The sequence below is a fragment of the Salvelinus alpinus genome, chromosome 27 (assembly GCF_045679555.1).
Source record: "Salvelinus alpinus chromosome 27, SLU_Salpinus.1, whole genome shotgun sequence".
Taxonomy (NCBI): domain Eukaryota; kingdom Metazoa; phylum Chordata; class Actinopteri; order Salmoniformes; family Salmonidae; genus Salvelinus; species Salvelinus alpinus.
Window position 1 is genome coordinate 47251109 of NC_092112.1, and position 19548 is coordinate 47270656.

Consider the following 19548-nt stretch of genomic DNA (forward strand, 5'->3'; position numbering starts at 1 on the left):
AAATGTATGTCCGTGGACTTTGAAATCAAGGCCGGTCTGGACTGCACCAAAAAAAGACAGTCCAAATGGCATCGGCGTTGGTCCGTGCTTACTGAGGTGTAGCCTACATTGTTGCCTGAAATAAATGTGTTAAGTCTACCGTTTGTAAAACACACACAAAAACACCCGGAAAGGACCAAATAAAGACGTCCAAAAGACATCGACTCGTGCATACTGGGGTGTAGCCAACTATGTCGCCACAATGGAAATTTATGACTACCCACCATTTGTAAAACAGGCCATTTGCATTGGCTTTATTAGTCCTGATTCCTGTGACTAATCAATTTGGCTATTTAAGCACTGAATATCAGCTACCCAACTTTATCCGGAGTTATCGTGAGCCTATCTGCAATGTGTTTACACAGCTTGTCAAAAATGTACGGATACAAATTTGAAACCACTGATAATGTCAATGGGGTGAAACTCCTGGACAACAGTTGTGATTGTCTATTCCATATTGTCCATTTTACTTTGACCTGTCCTGTTTTAAGGATATGTTGTTTGTTAACATGCCAGCACATTTTTAATTTGAGCGCCATTTATGTTAGGCTATTTGATCGGAGAAACCTGCATGATGTAAAAAGTGGCCATCTCATTACATTGCCATACATTTTATCTCCAGCCTGTAGGTTAAAGAAAAGGCCAAATACTCTTTCTACCATATTCTTTGTCTGCTACGTGGTTTATGTTTTTTTTACGGAATGTTGGTGGAGCGCCGCAGCGATGTGTCTCTCCAATCAGCAACATGAAAAAGGCAACATTTTTTATCTCCCCTGCTTTTTACAAAGTGGGCACTGTTCATCACAGGGCAGCACCAGCGCTCACCTAAAAAGCCCATATGCCACTGGTTGAGAGAAATTGTCATTGTTTTTTAACAGAATTATATCAGGTTTTATGTGTTGGAGGTGCGTCTTGGTCAGTTTAGCTCAGAAAATGCTGCCCTCGTCAATCTGCCGCCAGAGGCGGCTGCCTAATCCTGCCTAATGAGCAGGACGGCCATGGTTTGATCTGTTGCCAGCCTGTAGCTTTCTCTTCTCACACTGCTTGCGAGAGAGAAAGGAGAGGGCGGAAAGAGAAGAGAGCAAAATGAGGCCAGTGGTTGTATGTGTGTGAATCACCTTGGCGTACCTTACCTTTCTAGGAGGCCTGTCTGTATGGCTCCTGTATCTCCCAGCTGTTGGGATGCAGCGGAGGGCAGAGGCAGCACGCACACTGGGGCCATTGTTCCTCCTCTCAAACCAATCAAATGTTATTTGTCACATGCGCCAAATACAACTGGTATAGAATTTACCGTGAAATGCTTGCTAATGAGCCCTTACCAACGATGCAAAGTAAAAAAATAAATATATATAAAAATAAAATACAAGAATGGCACTAGATCAATGTAAAGACGTATGCAGTATTTGAGGTAGATATGTACATGAAGGCAGGGTAAAGTAAAGGCATCAGGATAGATATTAATAGGAGTAAAAATAATGTTTGTTTGTGTAGTCATGTTTTGTGTGGAAATGTCAGTGTGTGTGTGTACAAAACATTAGGAACACCGTCCTAATATTGAGTTGCACCCTACTTTTGCCCTCAGAACATCCTCAATTCGCCAGGGCATGGACTCTACAAGGTGTCGAAAATATAAAGCGTTCAAAAGCGTTATTTAACTAGGCAAGTCAGTTAAGAACACATTCTTATTTTCAATGACAGCCTAGAAACAGTGGGTTAACTGCCTTGTTCAGGGGCAGAATGACAGATTTGTAACTTGTCAGCTCTGGGATTCGATCTTGCAACCTTTCGGGTACTAGTCCAACGCTCTAACCACTAGGCTACCTGCCGCCCCGAGCTGACATGTTGACTACAGTTGTGTCAAGTTGGCTGGTTGTCTTTTGGCTGGTGGACCATTCCTGATACACACGGGCAACTGTTGAGCGTGAAAAATCCAGCAGCGTTGCAGTTCTTGACACACTAATGGTCCGCCTGATCCCTACTACCATACCCCGTTTTAAAGGCGCTTAAATCTTTTGTGTTGCCCATTCACCCTCTGAATGGCACATACTGTATACACAATCCATGTCTCAATTGTCTCCAGGCTTAAAAATCCTTCTTTAACTTGTCTCCTCCCCTTCATCTAGACCAGGCCTGGGCAAAGGCCGGCCCGGGGGACGTATGCGGCCCGCAACCTGTTTCAATACGGCCCACGAAATCATGCTCGGATCACATAAAGAATTTGTGATAGTAATGTTTTGAAAAACGTATTTGTTATTCAAATGAAAAGCCCAGTGAATACTCACCTTTGTGTACTGATTTAACTCCCACCGCTTGTGGGGCATTTGATTTTGAATGCCCGTATTAATAACAGCACGAGGACAGACAGTGACTGACATGTTGACATACACGTCACAGTTACAAATAGTAGCTAGGTAGAAATTGTGCAAAAATTTGTTTTTCAAAGAAAAGGAAAGTAGACATTGAAATATTTCTTTGAGGTATCAGAGAAAGCTGTGTGGTTAGTGTGCAAAGAGAGCATTGCTGTCTTGAAAGACTACAACTTGTCCCGACACTTCCAGCCGAAGCATGCAGAGAAATATAGGAATGGGTCTTCTGAGCAGAGGACAAGTGCATCGGAAGAGTTGATTTCTCAGTTGCAAAAGCAGCAAGGACTTTTCACAAAACTGCATTCAGCAAACGACGGAATTGCGAGTGCTAGTTGTGTACTGTCTCACGAAATTGCTAAACCTAGCAAGCCATTCGCTGAGGGCGAATTCATGAAATACTGTTTATTTGACTCTGCAGCAATACTTTGCCCTAACAAGAAAGAGCTGTTTGAAAATGTTTCCCTGTCAAGGCGAACAGTGACACGGCGTGTTGAGGACATCGCAGAGAATATGGAACAACAGTTGAAAGACAAGGGATTTCACCTATTTCTCCTTGGCCCTGGATGAGAGCAGTGACACGGCGCAGTTGTTGATATTCTTACGAGGCATAACTCCAGACTTTGAAATTAGAGGAGCTTGCAGTCAATGAACAGCACAACCACAGGGAAATATTTATTGGAGGAGGTTAATAAGTGTTTGGCAAAGCTGGGAAAATATGTGGATTTCCCTCAACTGCAAGAAAAAGAATGGTTGGCTGATTTTTGCCTTCACCGTGGACATCATGGCCCTCATGAATGAACTAAATTCCAAACTACAAGGGAAGGGCCTTTTTGCACATCAGATGTACAGCCTTGTCAAAGCCTTCAAGGGAAAATTACTCCTGACCTGCCAAGTAGAAGCCAACAATCCCACCCACCTTCCGACACTACTAGGCTGTTCCCTATCAGATGACCAGCGGGAGAAGTATACATTACTGCTGCGTGCTTTGAACGGTGAGTTTTCTCGTCGTTTTGAGGATTTCAAAGTGTTGGAAAATGACATGCTGTTGTTGGTTTCCTCTCCTTTCACCTTCAATGTGGATAACGTTCCCACTGACCTGCAACTTGAGCTTATTGATCTTCAGTCTGATGCAGTGATTGTTTTGAATAGTTCTCCAATGTCACTGACGAGGTTCTATGCATCTCTTGATGAACAAAACTGTCCAAAGATTAGGAGTCATGCTCAGAATATGTTTGTACTGTTTGGGTCAACCTATGTATGTGAACAGACATTTTCAGTGATGAAATATATCAAGTCAAGGTACAGATCCTCTCTTACTGACTCTCACCTCAGCAATCCTGCACATAAAGACGTCAAAAACGATACCTAAGCTATACCGTCACTGCTCGAACCAATGCCCATCAGAGACTCCTCACACTGAGTAGTTTAAATGTAATGTTGAGCTTTCTCTCTTTCTTGTGTTTTTGTGCATACCTGTTAACAAGAGCTCTGTCCGTGGTGCTGAATGCACAGTTTACTTTTCCCTCCGTGTAGTTCATTGCATGTTTAATAATGAAAATACCTACCAAAAGTAGAACATGGATGTGGTTTATTTCTGTGCGTGTTAAAAAAGTAAAATAAGTAGCATATCGGGACGTGATTTACAGTAGATATATCTGTCAACACGGTCATACACATGATGTATAATCCTGTAATATGATTCTGGCCCGGGATGGCAAAAATATATTTTAATGTGGTCCTCCATGGAAAATAATTGCCCAGGCCTGATCTAGACTGACATCAATAAGGGATCATAGCTTTCATCTGGATTCACCCGGTCAGTCTGTCATGGAAAGAGCTGTTCCTAATGTCTTGTACAATCAGTGTATAGTCTAGTGAGTGTGTGTAAGGTCAGTGCAGATAGTTAGGGTAAGCATTAATTGACTATTTAGCAGTCTTTTGGCTTGGCGGTAGAAGCTGTCCTGGAGCCTGTTGGTCAGAGAGCCAATGCTCCGGTACCATTTGCCTGACTGTAGCAGAGGTAACAGTCTATGTCTTGGCTGACTCGAGTCTTTGGCAATTTTTCGGGCCTTCCTCTGACACCGCCTGATATAAATGTCCTGGATGGCAGGGAGCTCGGCCCCAGTGATGAACTAGGCTGTCCACACCACCCTCTGTAGCGCTTTGCGGTCGAGGGCGGTGCATTTGTCATACCAAGCGTTGATGCAGCCAGTCAAGATGCTCTTGATGGTGCAGCTGTAGACATTTTAGAGGATCCGATGGCCCATGCCAGATCTATTCAAATCATATTAAAGTTTATTTGTCACGTGCGCCGAATTCAACAGGTGTAGACCTTACAGTGAAATGAGGGGGGAGAGGCGCCTCCATGCCGTCTTCACGTTTGTGTGGACTATGTTAAGTCCTTAGCGTTGTGGATGCCAAGGAACCTGAAGCTCTCGACCCGCTCCTCTACAGTCCCGTCGATATGGATGGGGTCGTGCTCACCTCTCTTTCTCCTGTAGTCCACGATCAGCTCCTTGGCCTTCCGGACATTTAGGGAGAGGTTGTTGTCATGGCACTGACCTTCCTGTAGGCTGTCTCATCATTGATCAGGTCTACCACCGTTGTCGTCAGCAAACTTGATGACGGTGTTGAAGCCATGCGTGGCCACGCAGTTGTGGGTGAACAGGGAGTACAGGAGGGGACTAAGCACACACTCCTGAGGGTCCACCGTGTTGAGGGTCAGCGTGGCAGATGTGTTGTTTCCTACCCTCACCACCTGGGGCCAGCCCGTCAGGAAGTCCAGGATTCAATTGCAGAGTGAGGTGATCAGTCCCAGCTTGGTGACGAGCTTGGAGGGGACTATTGTGTTGAACACTGAGCTGTAGTCTATGAACAGCATTCTCACTTACTTATTTACCCTCTTGTCCAAAATGAGATGGTGTTGATGTGTGTCATGACCAGCCTTTCAAAGCACTTCATAATTACAGATGTGAGTGCTATGGGGCGATAGTCATTTCGGCAGGTTACCTTGGAGTTCTTGGGAACAAGGACAATGGTGGTCAGCTTGAAACATGTTGGGATTACAGACTGGGACAAGGAGAGATTGAAAATGTGACAACGTTCAACTGCCATCAGTTTTCCATTAAAACGATAAAGAATTCACAATGTAGAATAATGGTCCTATTACGCATGTATGACTGCTGTGTCCGTAAAGCTTTACAGACATAGACCGCAGCTACAGTAACATGTCAATAGCGACAATTGATTACTTTTTAGGCAATTTAAAAAAAGTGCCTGACAACAATAAACATTGCTGATGGATGTGCTGCTGTTTTTTTTTTTATGGTAGGATAGCTAGATGTGCTTTCTTTCTAATAAATGTCTTGGTAAGTCACGGTATTTAAAAACATTTAAAGTAGGCTACTTCTTTAGAAGAGAGTGGTCTGCGCGCAGACAGGCTTCGCGCAGCAGCTCGAGATTATTTGATTGAGTGTTCTGGTCTCCTAGTGATGGAAGTTAATCCGGCTTCAGAAGCAGCATTACTTTACAGACAAGTAAAATGCCACTCATATCTCCAGAGAAGGTTTTGTGTCAGCTTTTTCCATAGTGTAGCATATCCTAACAGACAAGCAAACGTGCCGTAGCCGAGGAGCTTTCAATTGGCCAGATTCCATTATATCTGAAAAGGGTAATTGATACAGGGTACCTGTAGCCTACTGTAATTTCATATTATTTGACAAAAACACCTCCACCCACTCAGCAACAAATGGTACCCCATGCTCGCAAGAAGATACCTCTGTATCCCGGCAACATCGGTTCCATGAATTAACTAGGATATTCGACAGGCAACAGACCGAAGACTGAATACATACTTGCGTCCTTAGCTAAGAGAAGGAGCAGGCAGGCCAGCACAAGGGAGAGCGAGGAGGGTAGGCAGAATAGTGCGCATATGTCTTGGCAATCTGCATCTTGCAATGTCTTGTCTTGCATGCCTCACAAATTCACCAAAGTAGCCTAAAGTGTGCCTGTTCCTCTGGTTTTGTTTCTATAACTTTCCCCAGGGCTTAATAGCCATATAGTCTCGTTAGGCTATAACATGGAAAATGTTTCACCGTAGTGTTGGTGCCAGGTTTCCTCCAGATGTGATGGTTGGCATTTAGGCCAAAGAGTTAAATCTTGGTTTCATCAGACCAGAGAATCTTGTTTCTCATGGTCTGAGAGACTTTAGGTGCCTTTTGACAAACTCCAAGCGGGCTGTCATGTGCCTTTTTACTGAGGAGTGGCTTCTGTCTGGCCACTCTACCATGAAGGCCTGATTGGTGGAGTGCTGCAGAGATGGTTGTCCTTCTGGATTGTTCTTCGATCTTCACAGAGGAACTCTAGAGCTCTGTCAGATTGACTATTGGGTTTCAAACTTGTTCCATTTAAGAATAATGGAGGCCACTGTTCTTGGGGACCTTCAATGCTGCAAACATTTTTTGGTACCCTTCCCCAGATCTGTGTCTCGACACAAGCCTGTCTCGGAGCTCTACGGACAATTCCTTCGACCTCCTGGCTTTGTTTCTGCTGTGACATGCACTGTCAACTGTGGGACCAATCAATTGAATTTAGCACAGGTGGACTCCACTCAAGTTGTAGAAACAACTCAAGGATGATCAATGGAAACAGGATGCACCTGAGCTCAATTTCGAGTCTGAAAGCAAAGAGTCTGAATACTTATGTAAATAAGGTATTTCTGTTTTTTATCTGTAATACATTTGCAAACATTTGTAAACTATTTTCGCGTTCATTATGCGGTATTGTGTGTAGATTGTTGGGGAATTTTTTTTATTTAATCAATTTTAAAAGAAGGCTGTAACGTAACAAAATGTGGAAAAAGTCAAGGGGTCTGGATACTTTCCAAAGGCACTGTAAGTGGGGAAAAAAGTTCTTAACATTAAGGATCCAAACTTTGTTTAAATGTTTAAACGTTCACACCCCTAGTGAAGACACTTGCCAGATGGTTGGCTCATGCTTTGAGACTGCGTCCTGGTCTTCCATCTGGCCCGGTGGTCTTTTTATTGATCCAGAAAAACAGGGGCTTTCACGCAAGACACAGTGTTGTATTCTGCAAGCTCTGCCACATACGACAAGGGTCGGAGCCGGGGTAATGGGATTCCACCTTCTTCCTATATTGTCCTTTTGCGTGTTTGATGTCTCGTCATAGCGGGCTTTCTATGCTTCCGTGTCCCGTTCCTTGTGGGTGGTAGCTCTAACCTTTAGCCCAGCATGAATATTGCCTGTAATCCATTGTTTTTGGTTTGGATACGTTCATATAGTCACTGTGGGGATGACTAGCAAAACCGTCTTGTAGCCTCTCGACTGCTTCATCCGACCACTTCCGTAGTGAGCAAATCACTGGTACTTCCTGTTTGAGATTTTGTTTGTAAGCAGGAGAATGGAGTTGTGGTCAGATTTGGCGAAGGGAGGACGAGGGAGGGGCTTGTATGCTTTCTGTGGGTAGAATAAAAGTGGTCTAGAGATTTAGCATTTGCTAGTGGCGCAGGAGACGTGTTGGTAGAAGTGAGAGAGGACGGTTTTAAGTCTCTCTGTGTTAGTCTCCGCCCACCAGAAACGGTTGCTCTGGGTGAGAAGTTTCAAAGCTCATCCATCTTATTCTTGGGTGACTGGACATTTGCCAATAGAATGGAGGGTCGGTTTTGGTTTTGTCTTCACCTCAATTTCACCAGGACTCCAGCTCATCTGCCGCGTCGATGCCTGAGGCGTTTTGGTAGCCCATGGAACAAAGAAATGAACAGGGGAACAGCTGAGTCAGAGTTTAAGTCATATACTAAGTTGAAATTGAGGTTAGTGCTTGGTGGTCATATGTGATAATATTATTAACTTTCTGTACAAAGTCAATCTGCCTGTCCTGCTGGGCTCAGTGCTCCATAATGCTGCCTCTGTCCTACCAGAGACCCAGAGACGGGGCCTGATCCGGTCTCACTGACTGACTGGTGCCCCTTGTGTATCGCCACCCTACCTGTCCTCTCTCTCTTTCTTTATCTTTCTCCCACTCCCGCACTTCTTCTCTCTTCCCAATGCCCCTCTTATTTTGTCTGTAGTCTCTCTCTCTCTCACCCTCTCTCTCTGGGAGAGGGGTTAGTGACAGGGTCAGTCAGTGACTCGACAGGATACATTTTGAAATACAGTAGGTACGTGCCGCCATCTCAACCCTGGACTAGTCCCGTAGGACCAAAAGTGCCCACCGATCACCACAGCCAGAGAGAGTCTGGATGACAACCTAACCCTGCCCTCTCTCACTCCATCCTTCAGTTTTCCAACCCCTTTTAACCCGTATTTCTCATTGCTCTAATCCTCTCTCCCTCTGTCTCTATCTCTTTCTCTTTCTATAGTGTAGACAGCAGGTGCTCACTGTATAATATTTCTCTCTCTTTCGTTCTCTCTTTCACGCTCTCTCTTTCTTTTGCGCTCTCTCTTTCTTTTGCGCTCTCTTTCTTTCGCGCTCTCTCTCTTTCACGCTCACGCTCTTTCACGCTCTCTCTCTCTCTTTCGCACTCTCTCTTGTAAACACCAGGTGTTCCGGGCGGATATGATAGCTCTGTCTCCTTCAGCAATAATGGCTGGCGTGGTGCAGGAAAGTCTCAGATTAGTAAGTGGTCATTGAGTAAGAAGTAGCCTAACTTGTTGTTTTGAAGTCACACCTCTAGTAGCCATGTATGTAGTTCAATGTCCTATAGGGGGGAGGGAAGTCTTTAGAGTAGTAGCTCTTGTATAGTAATAGGGTAACTAGCCTAACCGGTTACTTATACACAGTAACTACTAGTAGCCTAGCTTGTTTCACCCTGCCACCGTTAATATAAAGAGGTCAGGGAGACCCTGAGGACTGCAGTCAGTCATTCAATTAGTAATACATTTTCAGCCCTGCAACCAGAGCTGCCTGCCTGTCACATGGTTGGCCTGCTCCTTTCTCTCTGTCTCTCTCACTCCAGCCACGGACCCAAACGCTGTGACACAATGGGGTCAGGTAAGGTTGGGAGGGACTCTGTGTGTGTGTGTGTGTGTGTGGCCCCTCCTGTGTGGTGTTGTGTGTTTGTTTGGATGGTAAACGTAGTCCGATATCTCACACAGCACCATGCAGCAGCTAGAGCCCCCTCAGCGTCCACTGGATACTGTGTCCTGGGTAGCCACGTAGTCTGGTCTCTGTGTGTGAGACTTTAGATGAATAAATCAGGCCCAAGCCGGCACCACCCCTACATCAAAGTGATTCATAGCAATACCTTTCAGCTGCACTCCAGGCTTGTGTGCGTTTCATTCATTTTTCTTTCTATGTAGGCTAATAGATTTGAATATGCTGAATCTCCCCTAATAGATTTGAATATGCAAAGACTCGACAGCCGACGGGTAACAAACTGGTTTTTCTGTCTCTCTGTGCATGATGGACCAACATCGTCTGGGTTAGGAGGGTTTGACCGGGGTAGGCCGTCATTTGTAAAGTAAGAATTTGTTCTTAACTGACTTGCCTAGTTAAATAAAGCTAAAATAAAAAAAATGGATCACTGGCTGTTCACTCTTTCGCCCTCCCTCCCTCTCACTTTCTCTCTCTGATGGGAGTGGCATTGAGGGGGAATGCCCTGATACCATGGGGAAGTGTGTTGATTGATGTATGGGCAGAGGGGTGGGAGGTGACTGAGGGTGTGTTAATCATGCCGGGGCAGTTGATTCCCCTGCGTCACGATTCAGGCGCTTGTATTCAATTACAGCCACAGAGGAAGGAGTCAAGGAGCCGATTAGCATTTTCATAAGCACCCTTTTTTCATGTGTTTTTTTATTTTCTTCTTTAAACTGGGTTAAGAAGGAATGGAGGGTGAGAAGGCGTGAGAGAACAAGCTACAAGTGAACCTATTGGCTCACTTGTAATTATCACCTTCCTCTCTCTCAACCAATGGGCATATATCTTGGGATGTATTTATAATTATATGTTAATGTAGGTGGTGAATGTGAATGTGATGTTTTGCCCGTGAGGCCCCATGTGGCCTGTTGAATGTGACTGGCTGTTACTTGGGCTATCATCCACTCTACAATCCCAAAGTACCACAGCGCTAAGCCTACTGCTGCTGGCGTCTGGAGGAGAGTTAGCATGTGACGCTAACTAAGTCAATGCCAGTCAATGGAGAGAGTGCTAATCGCTAACACCGCGGGCTCACTGCAGCAGTGAGGTGAACAGAGCTCAATTGAGTTCAGGCTACTTGTTATTGTTTTGTGGATCCCTGAAGAATTACTAAACATTGCCATCAAGGGTTAGCGCATCCCTTGTTTTCTCTGATGGATATTGAGTTGACAAGGAATTATGTGCGTCAGTTACACAAGGATTTGTTTGTGTGGTTTTATACCAGCAGGTGAAAAAAAAAGAACTCTTCTGAAAGTCTTTCGCTGTTACATTTACACAGACCCACACCACAGGAGGCTGCTGAGGGGAGGACGGCTGTAACGGAACAAATGGAATGGCATCAAACAAATAGAAACTAAGGCTGGGCGATTATGGCCTAAAATTCATATCTCGATTTTTATTTTTCAAATTTATGGGCGATTCACGATATATATCTCGATTTGTTGTACAATTAAAGGTCAAATACACTGCATTTAAAACTGTCAGCAATCATCTAATGAATCCCTAGGCTTAATATAAGTCTACCATAACACCCACTAATAATTGCATTATTTTATCAAAATAGTTTAACCTGCTTTTTTGCACTACTGACTGATCTGGCTTAAGTCTGTCGTAAATAAAAACATTTTTTTTTACAAATGTAACCCTTTGACACATACCAACACACGATGTGATCATTCTACAGTGGTCTCTGCAGCGTACGCACAAACTGCATGATGAACGGGGTGTGTCGTCTACCATAATTCCCTTCTTTCACTTATGCAAATTTACTCAAAGATAAGTGAAACATCTCTTCACCTCATTTTGTTATAGCATCTTTGGTCTGACAGACGTTTACTCGACACCCAGAATGCATTGTAGAATGTCAACAAACAGGTCAACTTTGCATTGCGTAGCCCAGTGTGCTCTCTTGTAGACTCTTACAAAGTTTCTTCACCAACTTCTTTCAGTATTGTAACCAAATAATGTCTCTATTTGTTTTACAGATTAATCTTATGTTTTGAGAAAGTAGACATTTGGAAAGTATTCAGACCCCATTCCCTTTTTCCACATTTTGTTTACGTTACAGCCTTATTCTAAAATGGATTAAATCAAAAAAATGTCCTCAGCAATCTACACACAATACCCCATAATGACATCACAATACCCCATAATGACAAAGCAAAAACCGTTTTTTTTTTTTTTTTTTTTGCACCTTGGACAATAAATAAAAGGCCACACTAAAATGTGCAGTTTTGTCACACAACGACACAGACTTCTCAAGTTTTGAGGGAGCATGCAATTGACATGCTGACTGCAGTAATGTCCACCATAGATGTTGCCATAATGTTAATCTCTACCATGGGTTTTAGAGAATTTGGCAGTACGTCCAACCGGCCTTGCAACCGCCGACCATGTGTAACCACGCTAGCCCAGGTCCTCCACATCTGTCATCTTCACCTGTGGGATTGCCTGAGACCAGCCACCCGGAAAACTGACGAAACTGAGGAATATTTATGTCTGTGATAACGCCCTTTTGTGAGGGGAAACAAATTCTGATTGGCTGGGCCTGGCTCCCCAGTGGGTGTGCCTGGCTCTCTAGAAGGCAGAGCATCGATTTATTATAGACAGACTTCTCACAATCTTAGCTACTACTGCATCAATATTTTATTTTATTTAACCTTTATTTAACCGAGAAAAGCCCATTGAGACCCAGAGTCTCTTTTTCAAGGAAGACCTGGCCAAGAAGGCAGCAACAATCAATACATTACATAATTAAAACATACAACAATACAACACAACGTGATCTAGCCTAAAAAAAAAGCACTTATACTCCTCTGTAACATGAATATTTTAAACTCATTCAGTGGCACTAATTTATCTAGATGAAGCATGGATTGTAGACTATTCCATGCCTCTGGTGCACGAGAAGAGAAGGCAGTCTTGCCTAATACTGTGAATGACCTGGGGACTTTAAGTAGCAACCACCTAGCAGAACGGGTATGGTAACTGCTGGTGGTGAAGGAGACCACACTACAGAGGTAAAGAGGGAGTTTACCCAAAAGGGCTTTGTAGATGAACACACAAATGTATCTTTCTGCGCATATAAAGTGAGGTCCAATCTACCATTTGGTACAAGGTGCAATGGTGGTTGAGTGACTTGGCATTTGTAATAAAGCGCAAGGATGCATGATAAACAGAGTCCAGTCTCTGTAAGACAGAGGCTGCAGCATGCATATACAACAAGTGACCAAATTCAATTACAGAGAGAAAAGTGGCCTGAACAAGCTTCTTTCTAGCCATAAGCGGGAAGCAGGCCTTATTACGAAAATATAAACCCAATTTCAATTTAAGCTTTGTCACAAGATTATCCACATGAACTTTAAAGGACAACTTGTCATCCAACCAAATACCTAGGTAATTGTAGGATGACACTTTTTCAATGGATAAGCCACCAGATGTGACAATGCTAACCTTCTCTGGCAGAGTTCAAGCTCTGGTAAAGGTCATGAATTTAGTTTTTTGTACATTCAAGACCAGTTTGAGACCATAAAGGGAGGCCTGCAGTGACTGAAAAGCAGTCTGGAGCTCTTCGACAGCCTGAACCAGAGAAGGAGCACATGAATATATGACTTTATCATCTGCATATAGATGTAACTTTTCTGGTTGCATCCCATTTCCTAAATCATTCATACAAATTGAGAACAACACTGGAGCTAAAATGGAACCCTGGGTCATACCTATATTAATCTCAAAAAAGCTAGACTTGTGATTGTCAGTATATACACATTGTGTTCTGTCAAATATGATAATTCCTAAACCAATTGACTTCCCCTTCACTGAGACCAATGTTTCTGAGTCTCGCTAGCAACTGAATCAAAGGCCTTTGATAAATCCAAATCAACAGAGCAGCACAGTGTTGCTTTTAATCAAGTGCATTAATGATGTCGTCTGCCACTGCCATAGCTGCAGTCGTGGTGCTGTGTCCCGATCTAAAGCCAGACTGAACCCCGCTCAGTATGTCATTTTCAATTGAGACGTTTTTTAACTATGAATTAACTAGGGATTCATAGACTTTAGCCAGGATAGGGAGTTTGGAGATAGGACGATAGTTATTAGCATCTGAGGGATCTCCACCCTTTAGCAGTGGGAGGACATAAGCTGATTTCCAAATGCTGGGTATGGAATTGGTCAAGTGACTCAAGTTGAAAATATGAGCCACAGGTTCAGTAATAATACCAGCTGCTATCTTTAAGAGGTAGGAGTCCAGGTTGTCTGGACCTGCAGACTTTTTAAGTGTCTATTGCCTTTAGTGCTCAGACATGCTATAGACCTCAGTATAAGAAACAGGCTCAAAGTTAACATGGTTCACATGAGGGCCTATATCATAGTTGACTGTAACATTGCTTACATTAGAGGCCTGGGCCCCACCATTATTAAAAACTGTACCAGCAGATATGAAGTGCTTGTTAAAAACCCCTACAATATCAGCTTTATCTTTCACTTCATTAGAATCCATCATTAAATGGTCAGGAAGGCCAGAGGCTACATTAGAACCTGACACTGATTTGATTAGCTTCCAGAACTTGGTAGGGTTGTTTAGGTTCCCTGTGACTGCATTTCAATAGTAATCTGATTTGGACTTCTTGATCAAACCTGTGCATTTGTTTCTTAGTGCTCTGAAGGAGGCCCAGTCAACAGGAGCATTTGTATGTCTAGCTTGAGCCCAAGATATATGGATTGTCCCTTCCACTGATTCTACATTTCTTCACAGGGGCATGTTTATCACAAATGGACACAAATTTCATATAAAAATAGTCCCAGGCAGTGTCAACATCGGGAATCAGACTTCCTCTGTCAATATTATGGTACAGATCATGTAAGAAGGCTTGCTCATCAAACTGTCTAAAATGTCTTTTAAAAATATAACGGGGTTTGCCTTTAGTCATTATTGTATTTCTAACACAAGCAATAGCACAGTGATCACTGACATCATTACATAATATCCCAGTCCATGTGTATTTGTGAGGGGTATTCGTTAGAATAATGTACAATGGAGTTGATTTGTTTTTGTGCTCTGGGATTCGGTCTTGTCGGCGCATTAATTAATTGAGCGAGATTCAGAGAGTCACACAGTTCTTTAAAAGAGTCCAATACAGATGTAAGCATGTCCCAGTTCAAATCTAAAAGAACAAATTCAGAGTCATTTAACTGGTGCAGGACATCATCAGAAAGAGAGTTTAGTGTGTCTCCCGAAGCCGAGGGCGGTCTGTAGCAGCTGACTACAGTGATGTGGGAGTCCTTATATATGTTCACTTTAACCGCAAGCAATTCAAAATGTCTGGCTTTGGTAATCGAGAGAATTTCAGAGGTGTTAAACTCGGATTTAACATAAATTGCAACCACTCTTCCTTTACTCATCCGATCAGCTCTAAAAACTGTGTACCCATCAATAGAAATCGAGTTATTTGACATACATTTCTTTAGTCAAGTTTCTGATAAAACCATTATGTCTGCATTTGTCATTTTGGCCCAAATTCTAATCATGTCTATTTTTGGAAATAGACTTCTGACATTAACATACAAGAGGCCAAACCTGCTCTGTTTTTAAAGTCATAGGGAGTCGGTAGAGATTACATGGTATCTACCGACCCAGGGTTTGGTCACACAATACCAGAGATTAGCAATTAAAGCATAACAATATATCTCAGTTGCGTGTGGACTTGGCGGAGCCAGCACCATTGTCAATAAAAATAACTGAGTTTTTCGACAAAGAAAAAAAGTAATTCAATAGTTTGAGATTTTGGAAGTATGCCATCAATTGTAGGTCCAGTTGCGTTTGAGAGTGGTACAAATGCAATTGCAGAGAGAAACAAAGTTCCTGGTGGTATTGACATGATGGTCTCGTCGGAGTGTTTGCAAATTGTAGGGCATAAGGTGAAGATAATTCACTCTCCCATTGATCATTCAGCCTATTTAATCCAGGATGGCATTGAGTAAAGAGCAGGCACAGTAACAGATACATAATGCCGGTTTTTAGAGGTATTTCAGCACAGGTGTGCAACGACCAGTAGACGTTGTGTAGAACGTAGATTTTCCCACGGCGCATCAGGTTTTCCAATCTGATAACCGCTTCTCCGCTCCTAGCCTTCAGTGCGCACCTGCGCTTGCGTAGCAGGCCTTGCACGCGGACAGACGCTCCTGACTCGGCGAGTTCCAACTCCAGAAAGGTGTAGATTTTTTTTTTATAAAGGCCTTCTCAAACCAAAATCTCTGGTGTTACTCCAAGCAGTTTAGTCATCTCAACTTGCTCAATTTCCACATAATTTATTACAAGATTTAGTTGAGGTTTAGGGTTTAGTGAGTGTTTTGTTCCAAATACAATGCTTTTAGTTTTAGAAATATTTAGGGCTAACTTATTCCTTGCCACCCAGTCTGAAAAGAACTGCAGCTCTTTGTTGAGTGTTGCAGTCATTTCAGTCGCTGTAGTAGCTGACGTGTATAGTGTACATAGAAACTCTGGCTTTACTGAAAGTCAGTGGCATGTCGTTAGTAAAAATTGAAAAAAGCAAGGGGCCTAAACAGCTACCCTGGGAAATTCCTGATTCTAAATAGATTATATTTGATAGGCTTCCATTAAAGAACACCCTCTGTTCTGTTAGACAAGTAACTCTTTATCCACATTATAGCAGGGGCTGTAAAGCCATAAAACTTGTGTTTCCAGCAGCAGACTATGATCAATAATGTCAAAGGCTGCACTGAAGTCTAACAAGACAGCCCCCACAATCATTTCATCATCAATTTCTCTCAGCCAATCATCAGTCATTTGTGTAAGTGCTGTGCTTGTTTAGTGTCCTTTAGTGTCCTTAAGCATGCTGAAATTCTATTGTCATTTTTTTTTACTATAAAATAGCATTGTATCTGGTCAAACACCATTTTTTCCCAGAAGTTTACTAAGGGCTGGTAACAGGCTAATTGGTTGGCTATTTGAGCCAGTAAAGGGGGCTTTACTATTCTTGGGTAGCGGAATGATTTAAGCTTCCCTCCAGGCCTGAGGGCACACCCTCTAGTAGGCTTAAATTGAAGATGTGGCAATATTGTCTGCTCTTATCCTCAGTAATTTTCCATCTAGATTGGCAGACCCTGGTGGCTTGTTGATAGACAACAATTTTTTTTTCACCTCTTCCACACTGACTTTACGGAATTCAAAAGTACAATTATTGTCTTTCATCATTTGGTCCGATATACTTGGATGTGTAGTGTCAGCGTTTGTTACTGGCATGTCATCCATAAGTTTGCTTATCTTGCCAATGAAAAAGTCATTAAAGTAGTTTGCAAATCAGTGCACTTTGTGATGAATGAGCCATCTGATTCAATAAATTAAGGAGCCGAGTTGGCTTTTTTTCCCAAAATGTAATTTAATGTGCCCCATTTATCTTTGTTTCATAGTGTAGTTGCTTTTTCTTGAGTTTAGTCACATGATTTCTTAATTTGCAGTACGTTTGCCAATCAGTTGCGCTGCCAGACTTAATTGTCATACCTTTTGTCTCATCCCTCTCAACCATACCATTTTTGAATTCCTCGTCAATCCAAGGGGATTTAACAGTTTTTACAGTCATTTTCTTAATGGGTGCGTGCTTATTAGTAACTGGAATAAGCAGTTTCATAAATGCATCAAGTGCAGCATCTGGTTGCTCCTCATTACACACCACAGACCAGTTGGGCTGCCAGACTTAATTGCCATACCTTTTGCCTCATCCCTCTCAACCATACAATTGTTTAATTCCTCGTCAATCCAAGGGGATTTAAGAGGTTTTACAGTCATTTTCTTAATGGGTGAGTGCTTATTAGTAACTGGAATAAGTAGTTTCATAAATGCATCAAGTGCAGCGTCTGGTTGCTCCTCATTACACACCACAGACCAGCAAATATTCTTTCCATCATCAACATATGAATCACTACAAAACTTCTTGTATGATCTCTTATACACTATATTAGGCCCGGCCTTTGGAACATTGGTTTTCCTAGATATGGCTATTATATTGTGATCACAACATCCTATGGATTTGGATACTGCTTTAAAGCAAATATCTGCAGCGCTAGTAAAAATGTGCTCAATACATGTTGATGATTTAATTCCTGTGCTGTTTGTAACTACCCTGGTAGGTTGACTGACAACCTGATCTAGGTTGCAGGCACTGGTTACAGTTTGAAGTTTTTTCCTGAGTGGGCAGCTTGATGATAGCCAGTCAATATTTAAATCACCCATAAAATATACTTCTCTGTTGATATCACATACATTATCAAGCATTTCACACATATTATCCAGATACTGACTGTTAGCACTTGGTGGTCTATAGCAGCTTCCCACAAGAATGGGCTTTAGGTGAGGCAGATGAACCTGTAGCCATATTACTTCAACAGTATTTAACATTAGATCGTCTCAGGAATGTGGTTCTGAATATAGGCCGCAACACCGCCTCCGTTGGCATTTCTGTCTTTTCGGTAGATGTTATAACCATGTATTGCTACCACTGTATCATCAAAGGTATTATCTAAGTGAGTTTCAGAGATAGTCTGAATATGAATGTTTTCTGTGTTGCTTGATTGTTTTTAATGCTTTACTGGGAAGCTTATCAGAGGTAGACTTACTTTTGTTATTTACATTGGAGCTGATAGTGCAGGGTTAGCTGCATAAAGTGGTCTTCCTACTATTGCACACCGCCTCAGTGCTAACAGTGTAACTCTGGTTTATAGACTCATGATTACTGTTCCAATAGCTGTTGGATAAACAGATGAATTCGGTGCAATTAGGGGTACATTAAATTATTTACATTGTGTTTGCCAATGCCCCTAAGAACATGTACATTTGATGCAGTATTATGATAACTCATTGTCACAATGGTAGGGATTAACTGAGCTGGTCTTAGATCATTTACCAGTCATTGTTTCAACGCAGCCTTGAAATGCGTGGACAGAGTCCAGGAGCCAAGATGATTTGGATGGACTCCGTCATTCCTGTAGAGTATCTTCTGTTTCCAGAAGGTGTCAAAGTTATCAATAAAAGTGACTCCAGCAGAGCTACAGTAGTCTTTTAGCCAGATGTGTAATGCCAGCAGTCTGCTGAATCTTTCACACCCGCGTCCCAATGATGGAACTGGATCTGAAATTATTTGCAGTTTTTTTGAGTGTTCATGCTAAAATCAGTTCTTTAAAATCAATTTTCAAAGGTTCCGAGCTAGTCCTCCTGATGTCGTTTGACCCCACATGGTGTCACGCCCTGGCCATAGAGAGGTTTTTATTTTCTATTTTGGTTAGGTCAGGGTGTGACTAGGGTGGGCATTCTAGTTTCCTTATTTCTATGTTAGTGTGATTCCCAATCAGAGGCAGCTGTCTATCGTTGTCTCTGAATGGGGATCATATACTGTATAAGCTGTCATTTTCAGTTTGGGTTTTGTGGGATGTTGTTTTCTGTTTAGTGTTTTTTCCTGACAGAACTGTGCGCTTTCGTTTTCACCTTTTGTCATTTTGTTTGAGTGTTTTTTGAACATTAAAGCATGAACACTTTCCACGCTGCGCTTTGGTCTCATTCCAACGACAGCCGTTACACATGGACTACGACAGTGTCCGCTCCCGGCATCTGTGATAGAACAGTCGGAAGCAGCCTTGTTATATCCTGTCCTCATGCTCCTGGGTAGCACAGGGTTTTTGCCTTGGGGACCGATATGTTTCTCACCATAGAGCTGCCTATGATAACAGCTGGTGATGTTGAATGGGCCGGTCTCTCAGGCAGCCTTACGGTCTGGTGAGGCTGGGAGCTCCCAGGATCTGAACCCAAGGTAGAAGCCACCGGAGAGGGAGACAGAGCCGAGGATGAAGACCAGGTACCTCCGGATCCGATCTTAATTGGGAAGCCACCACGGACGAAGGAGCCGGAACCTCTGGATCCAGAGTGGCAAAGCTGTTTCTGGTTTGTGTCGGTTCCGGGCTCAACATCTCCATGGAGACCCC

The 19548-nt window shown here is 42.8% G+C and overlaps 1 protein-coding gene across 3 annotated transcripts in view; it reads left to right on the forward strand.

The window, feature by feature from the left end:
* The window catches only part of LOC139556664 (actin-binding protein WASF1-like), a 149813-nt gene that overhangs the window by 13122 nt on the left and 117143 nt on the right, over positions 1-19548 (forward strand). The gene's annotated exons all lie outside the window — the stretch shown is intronic.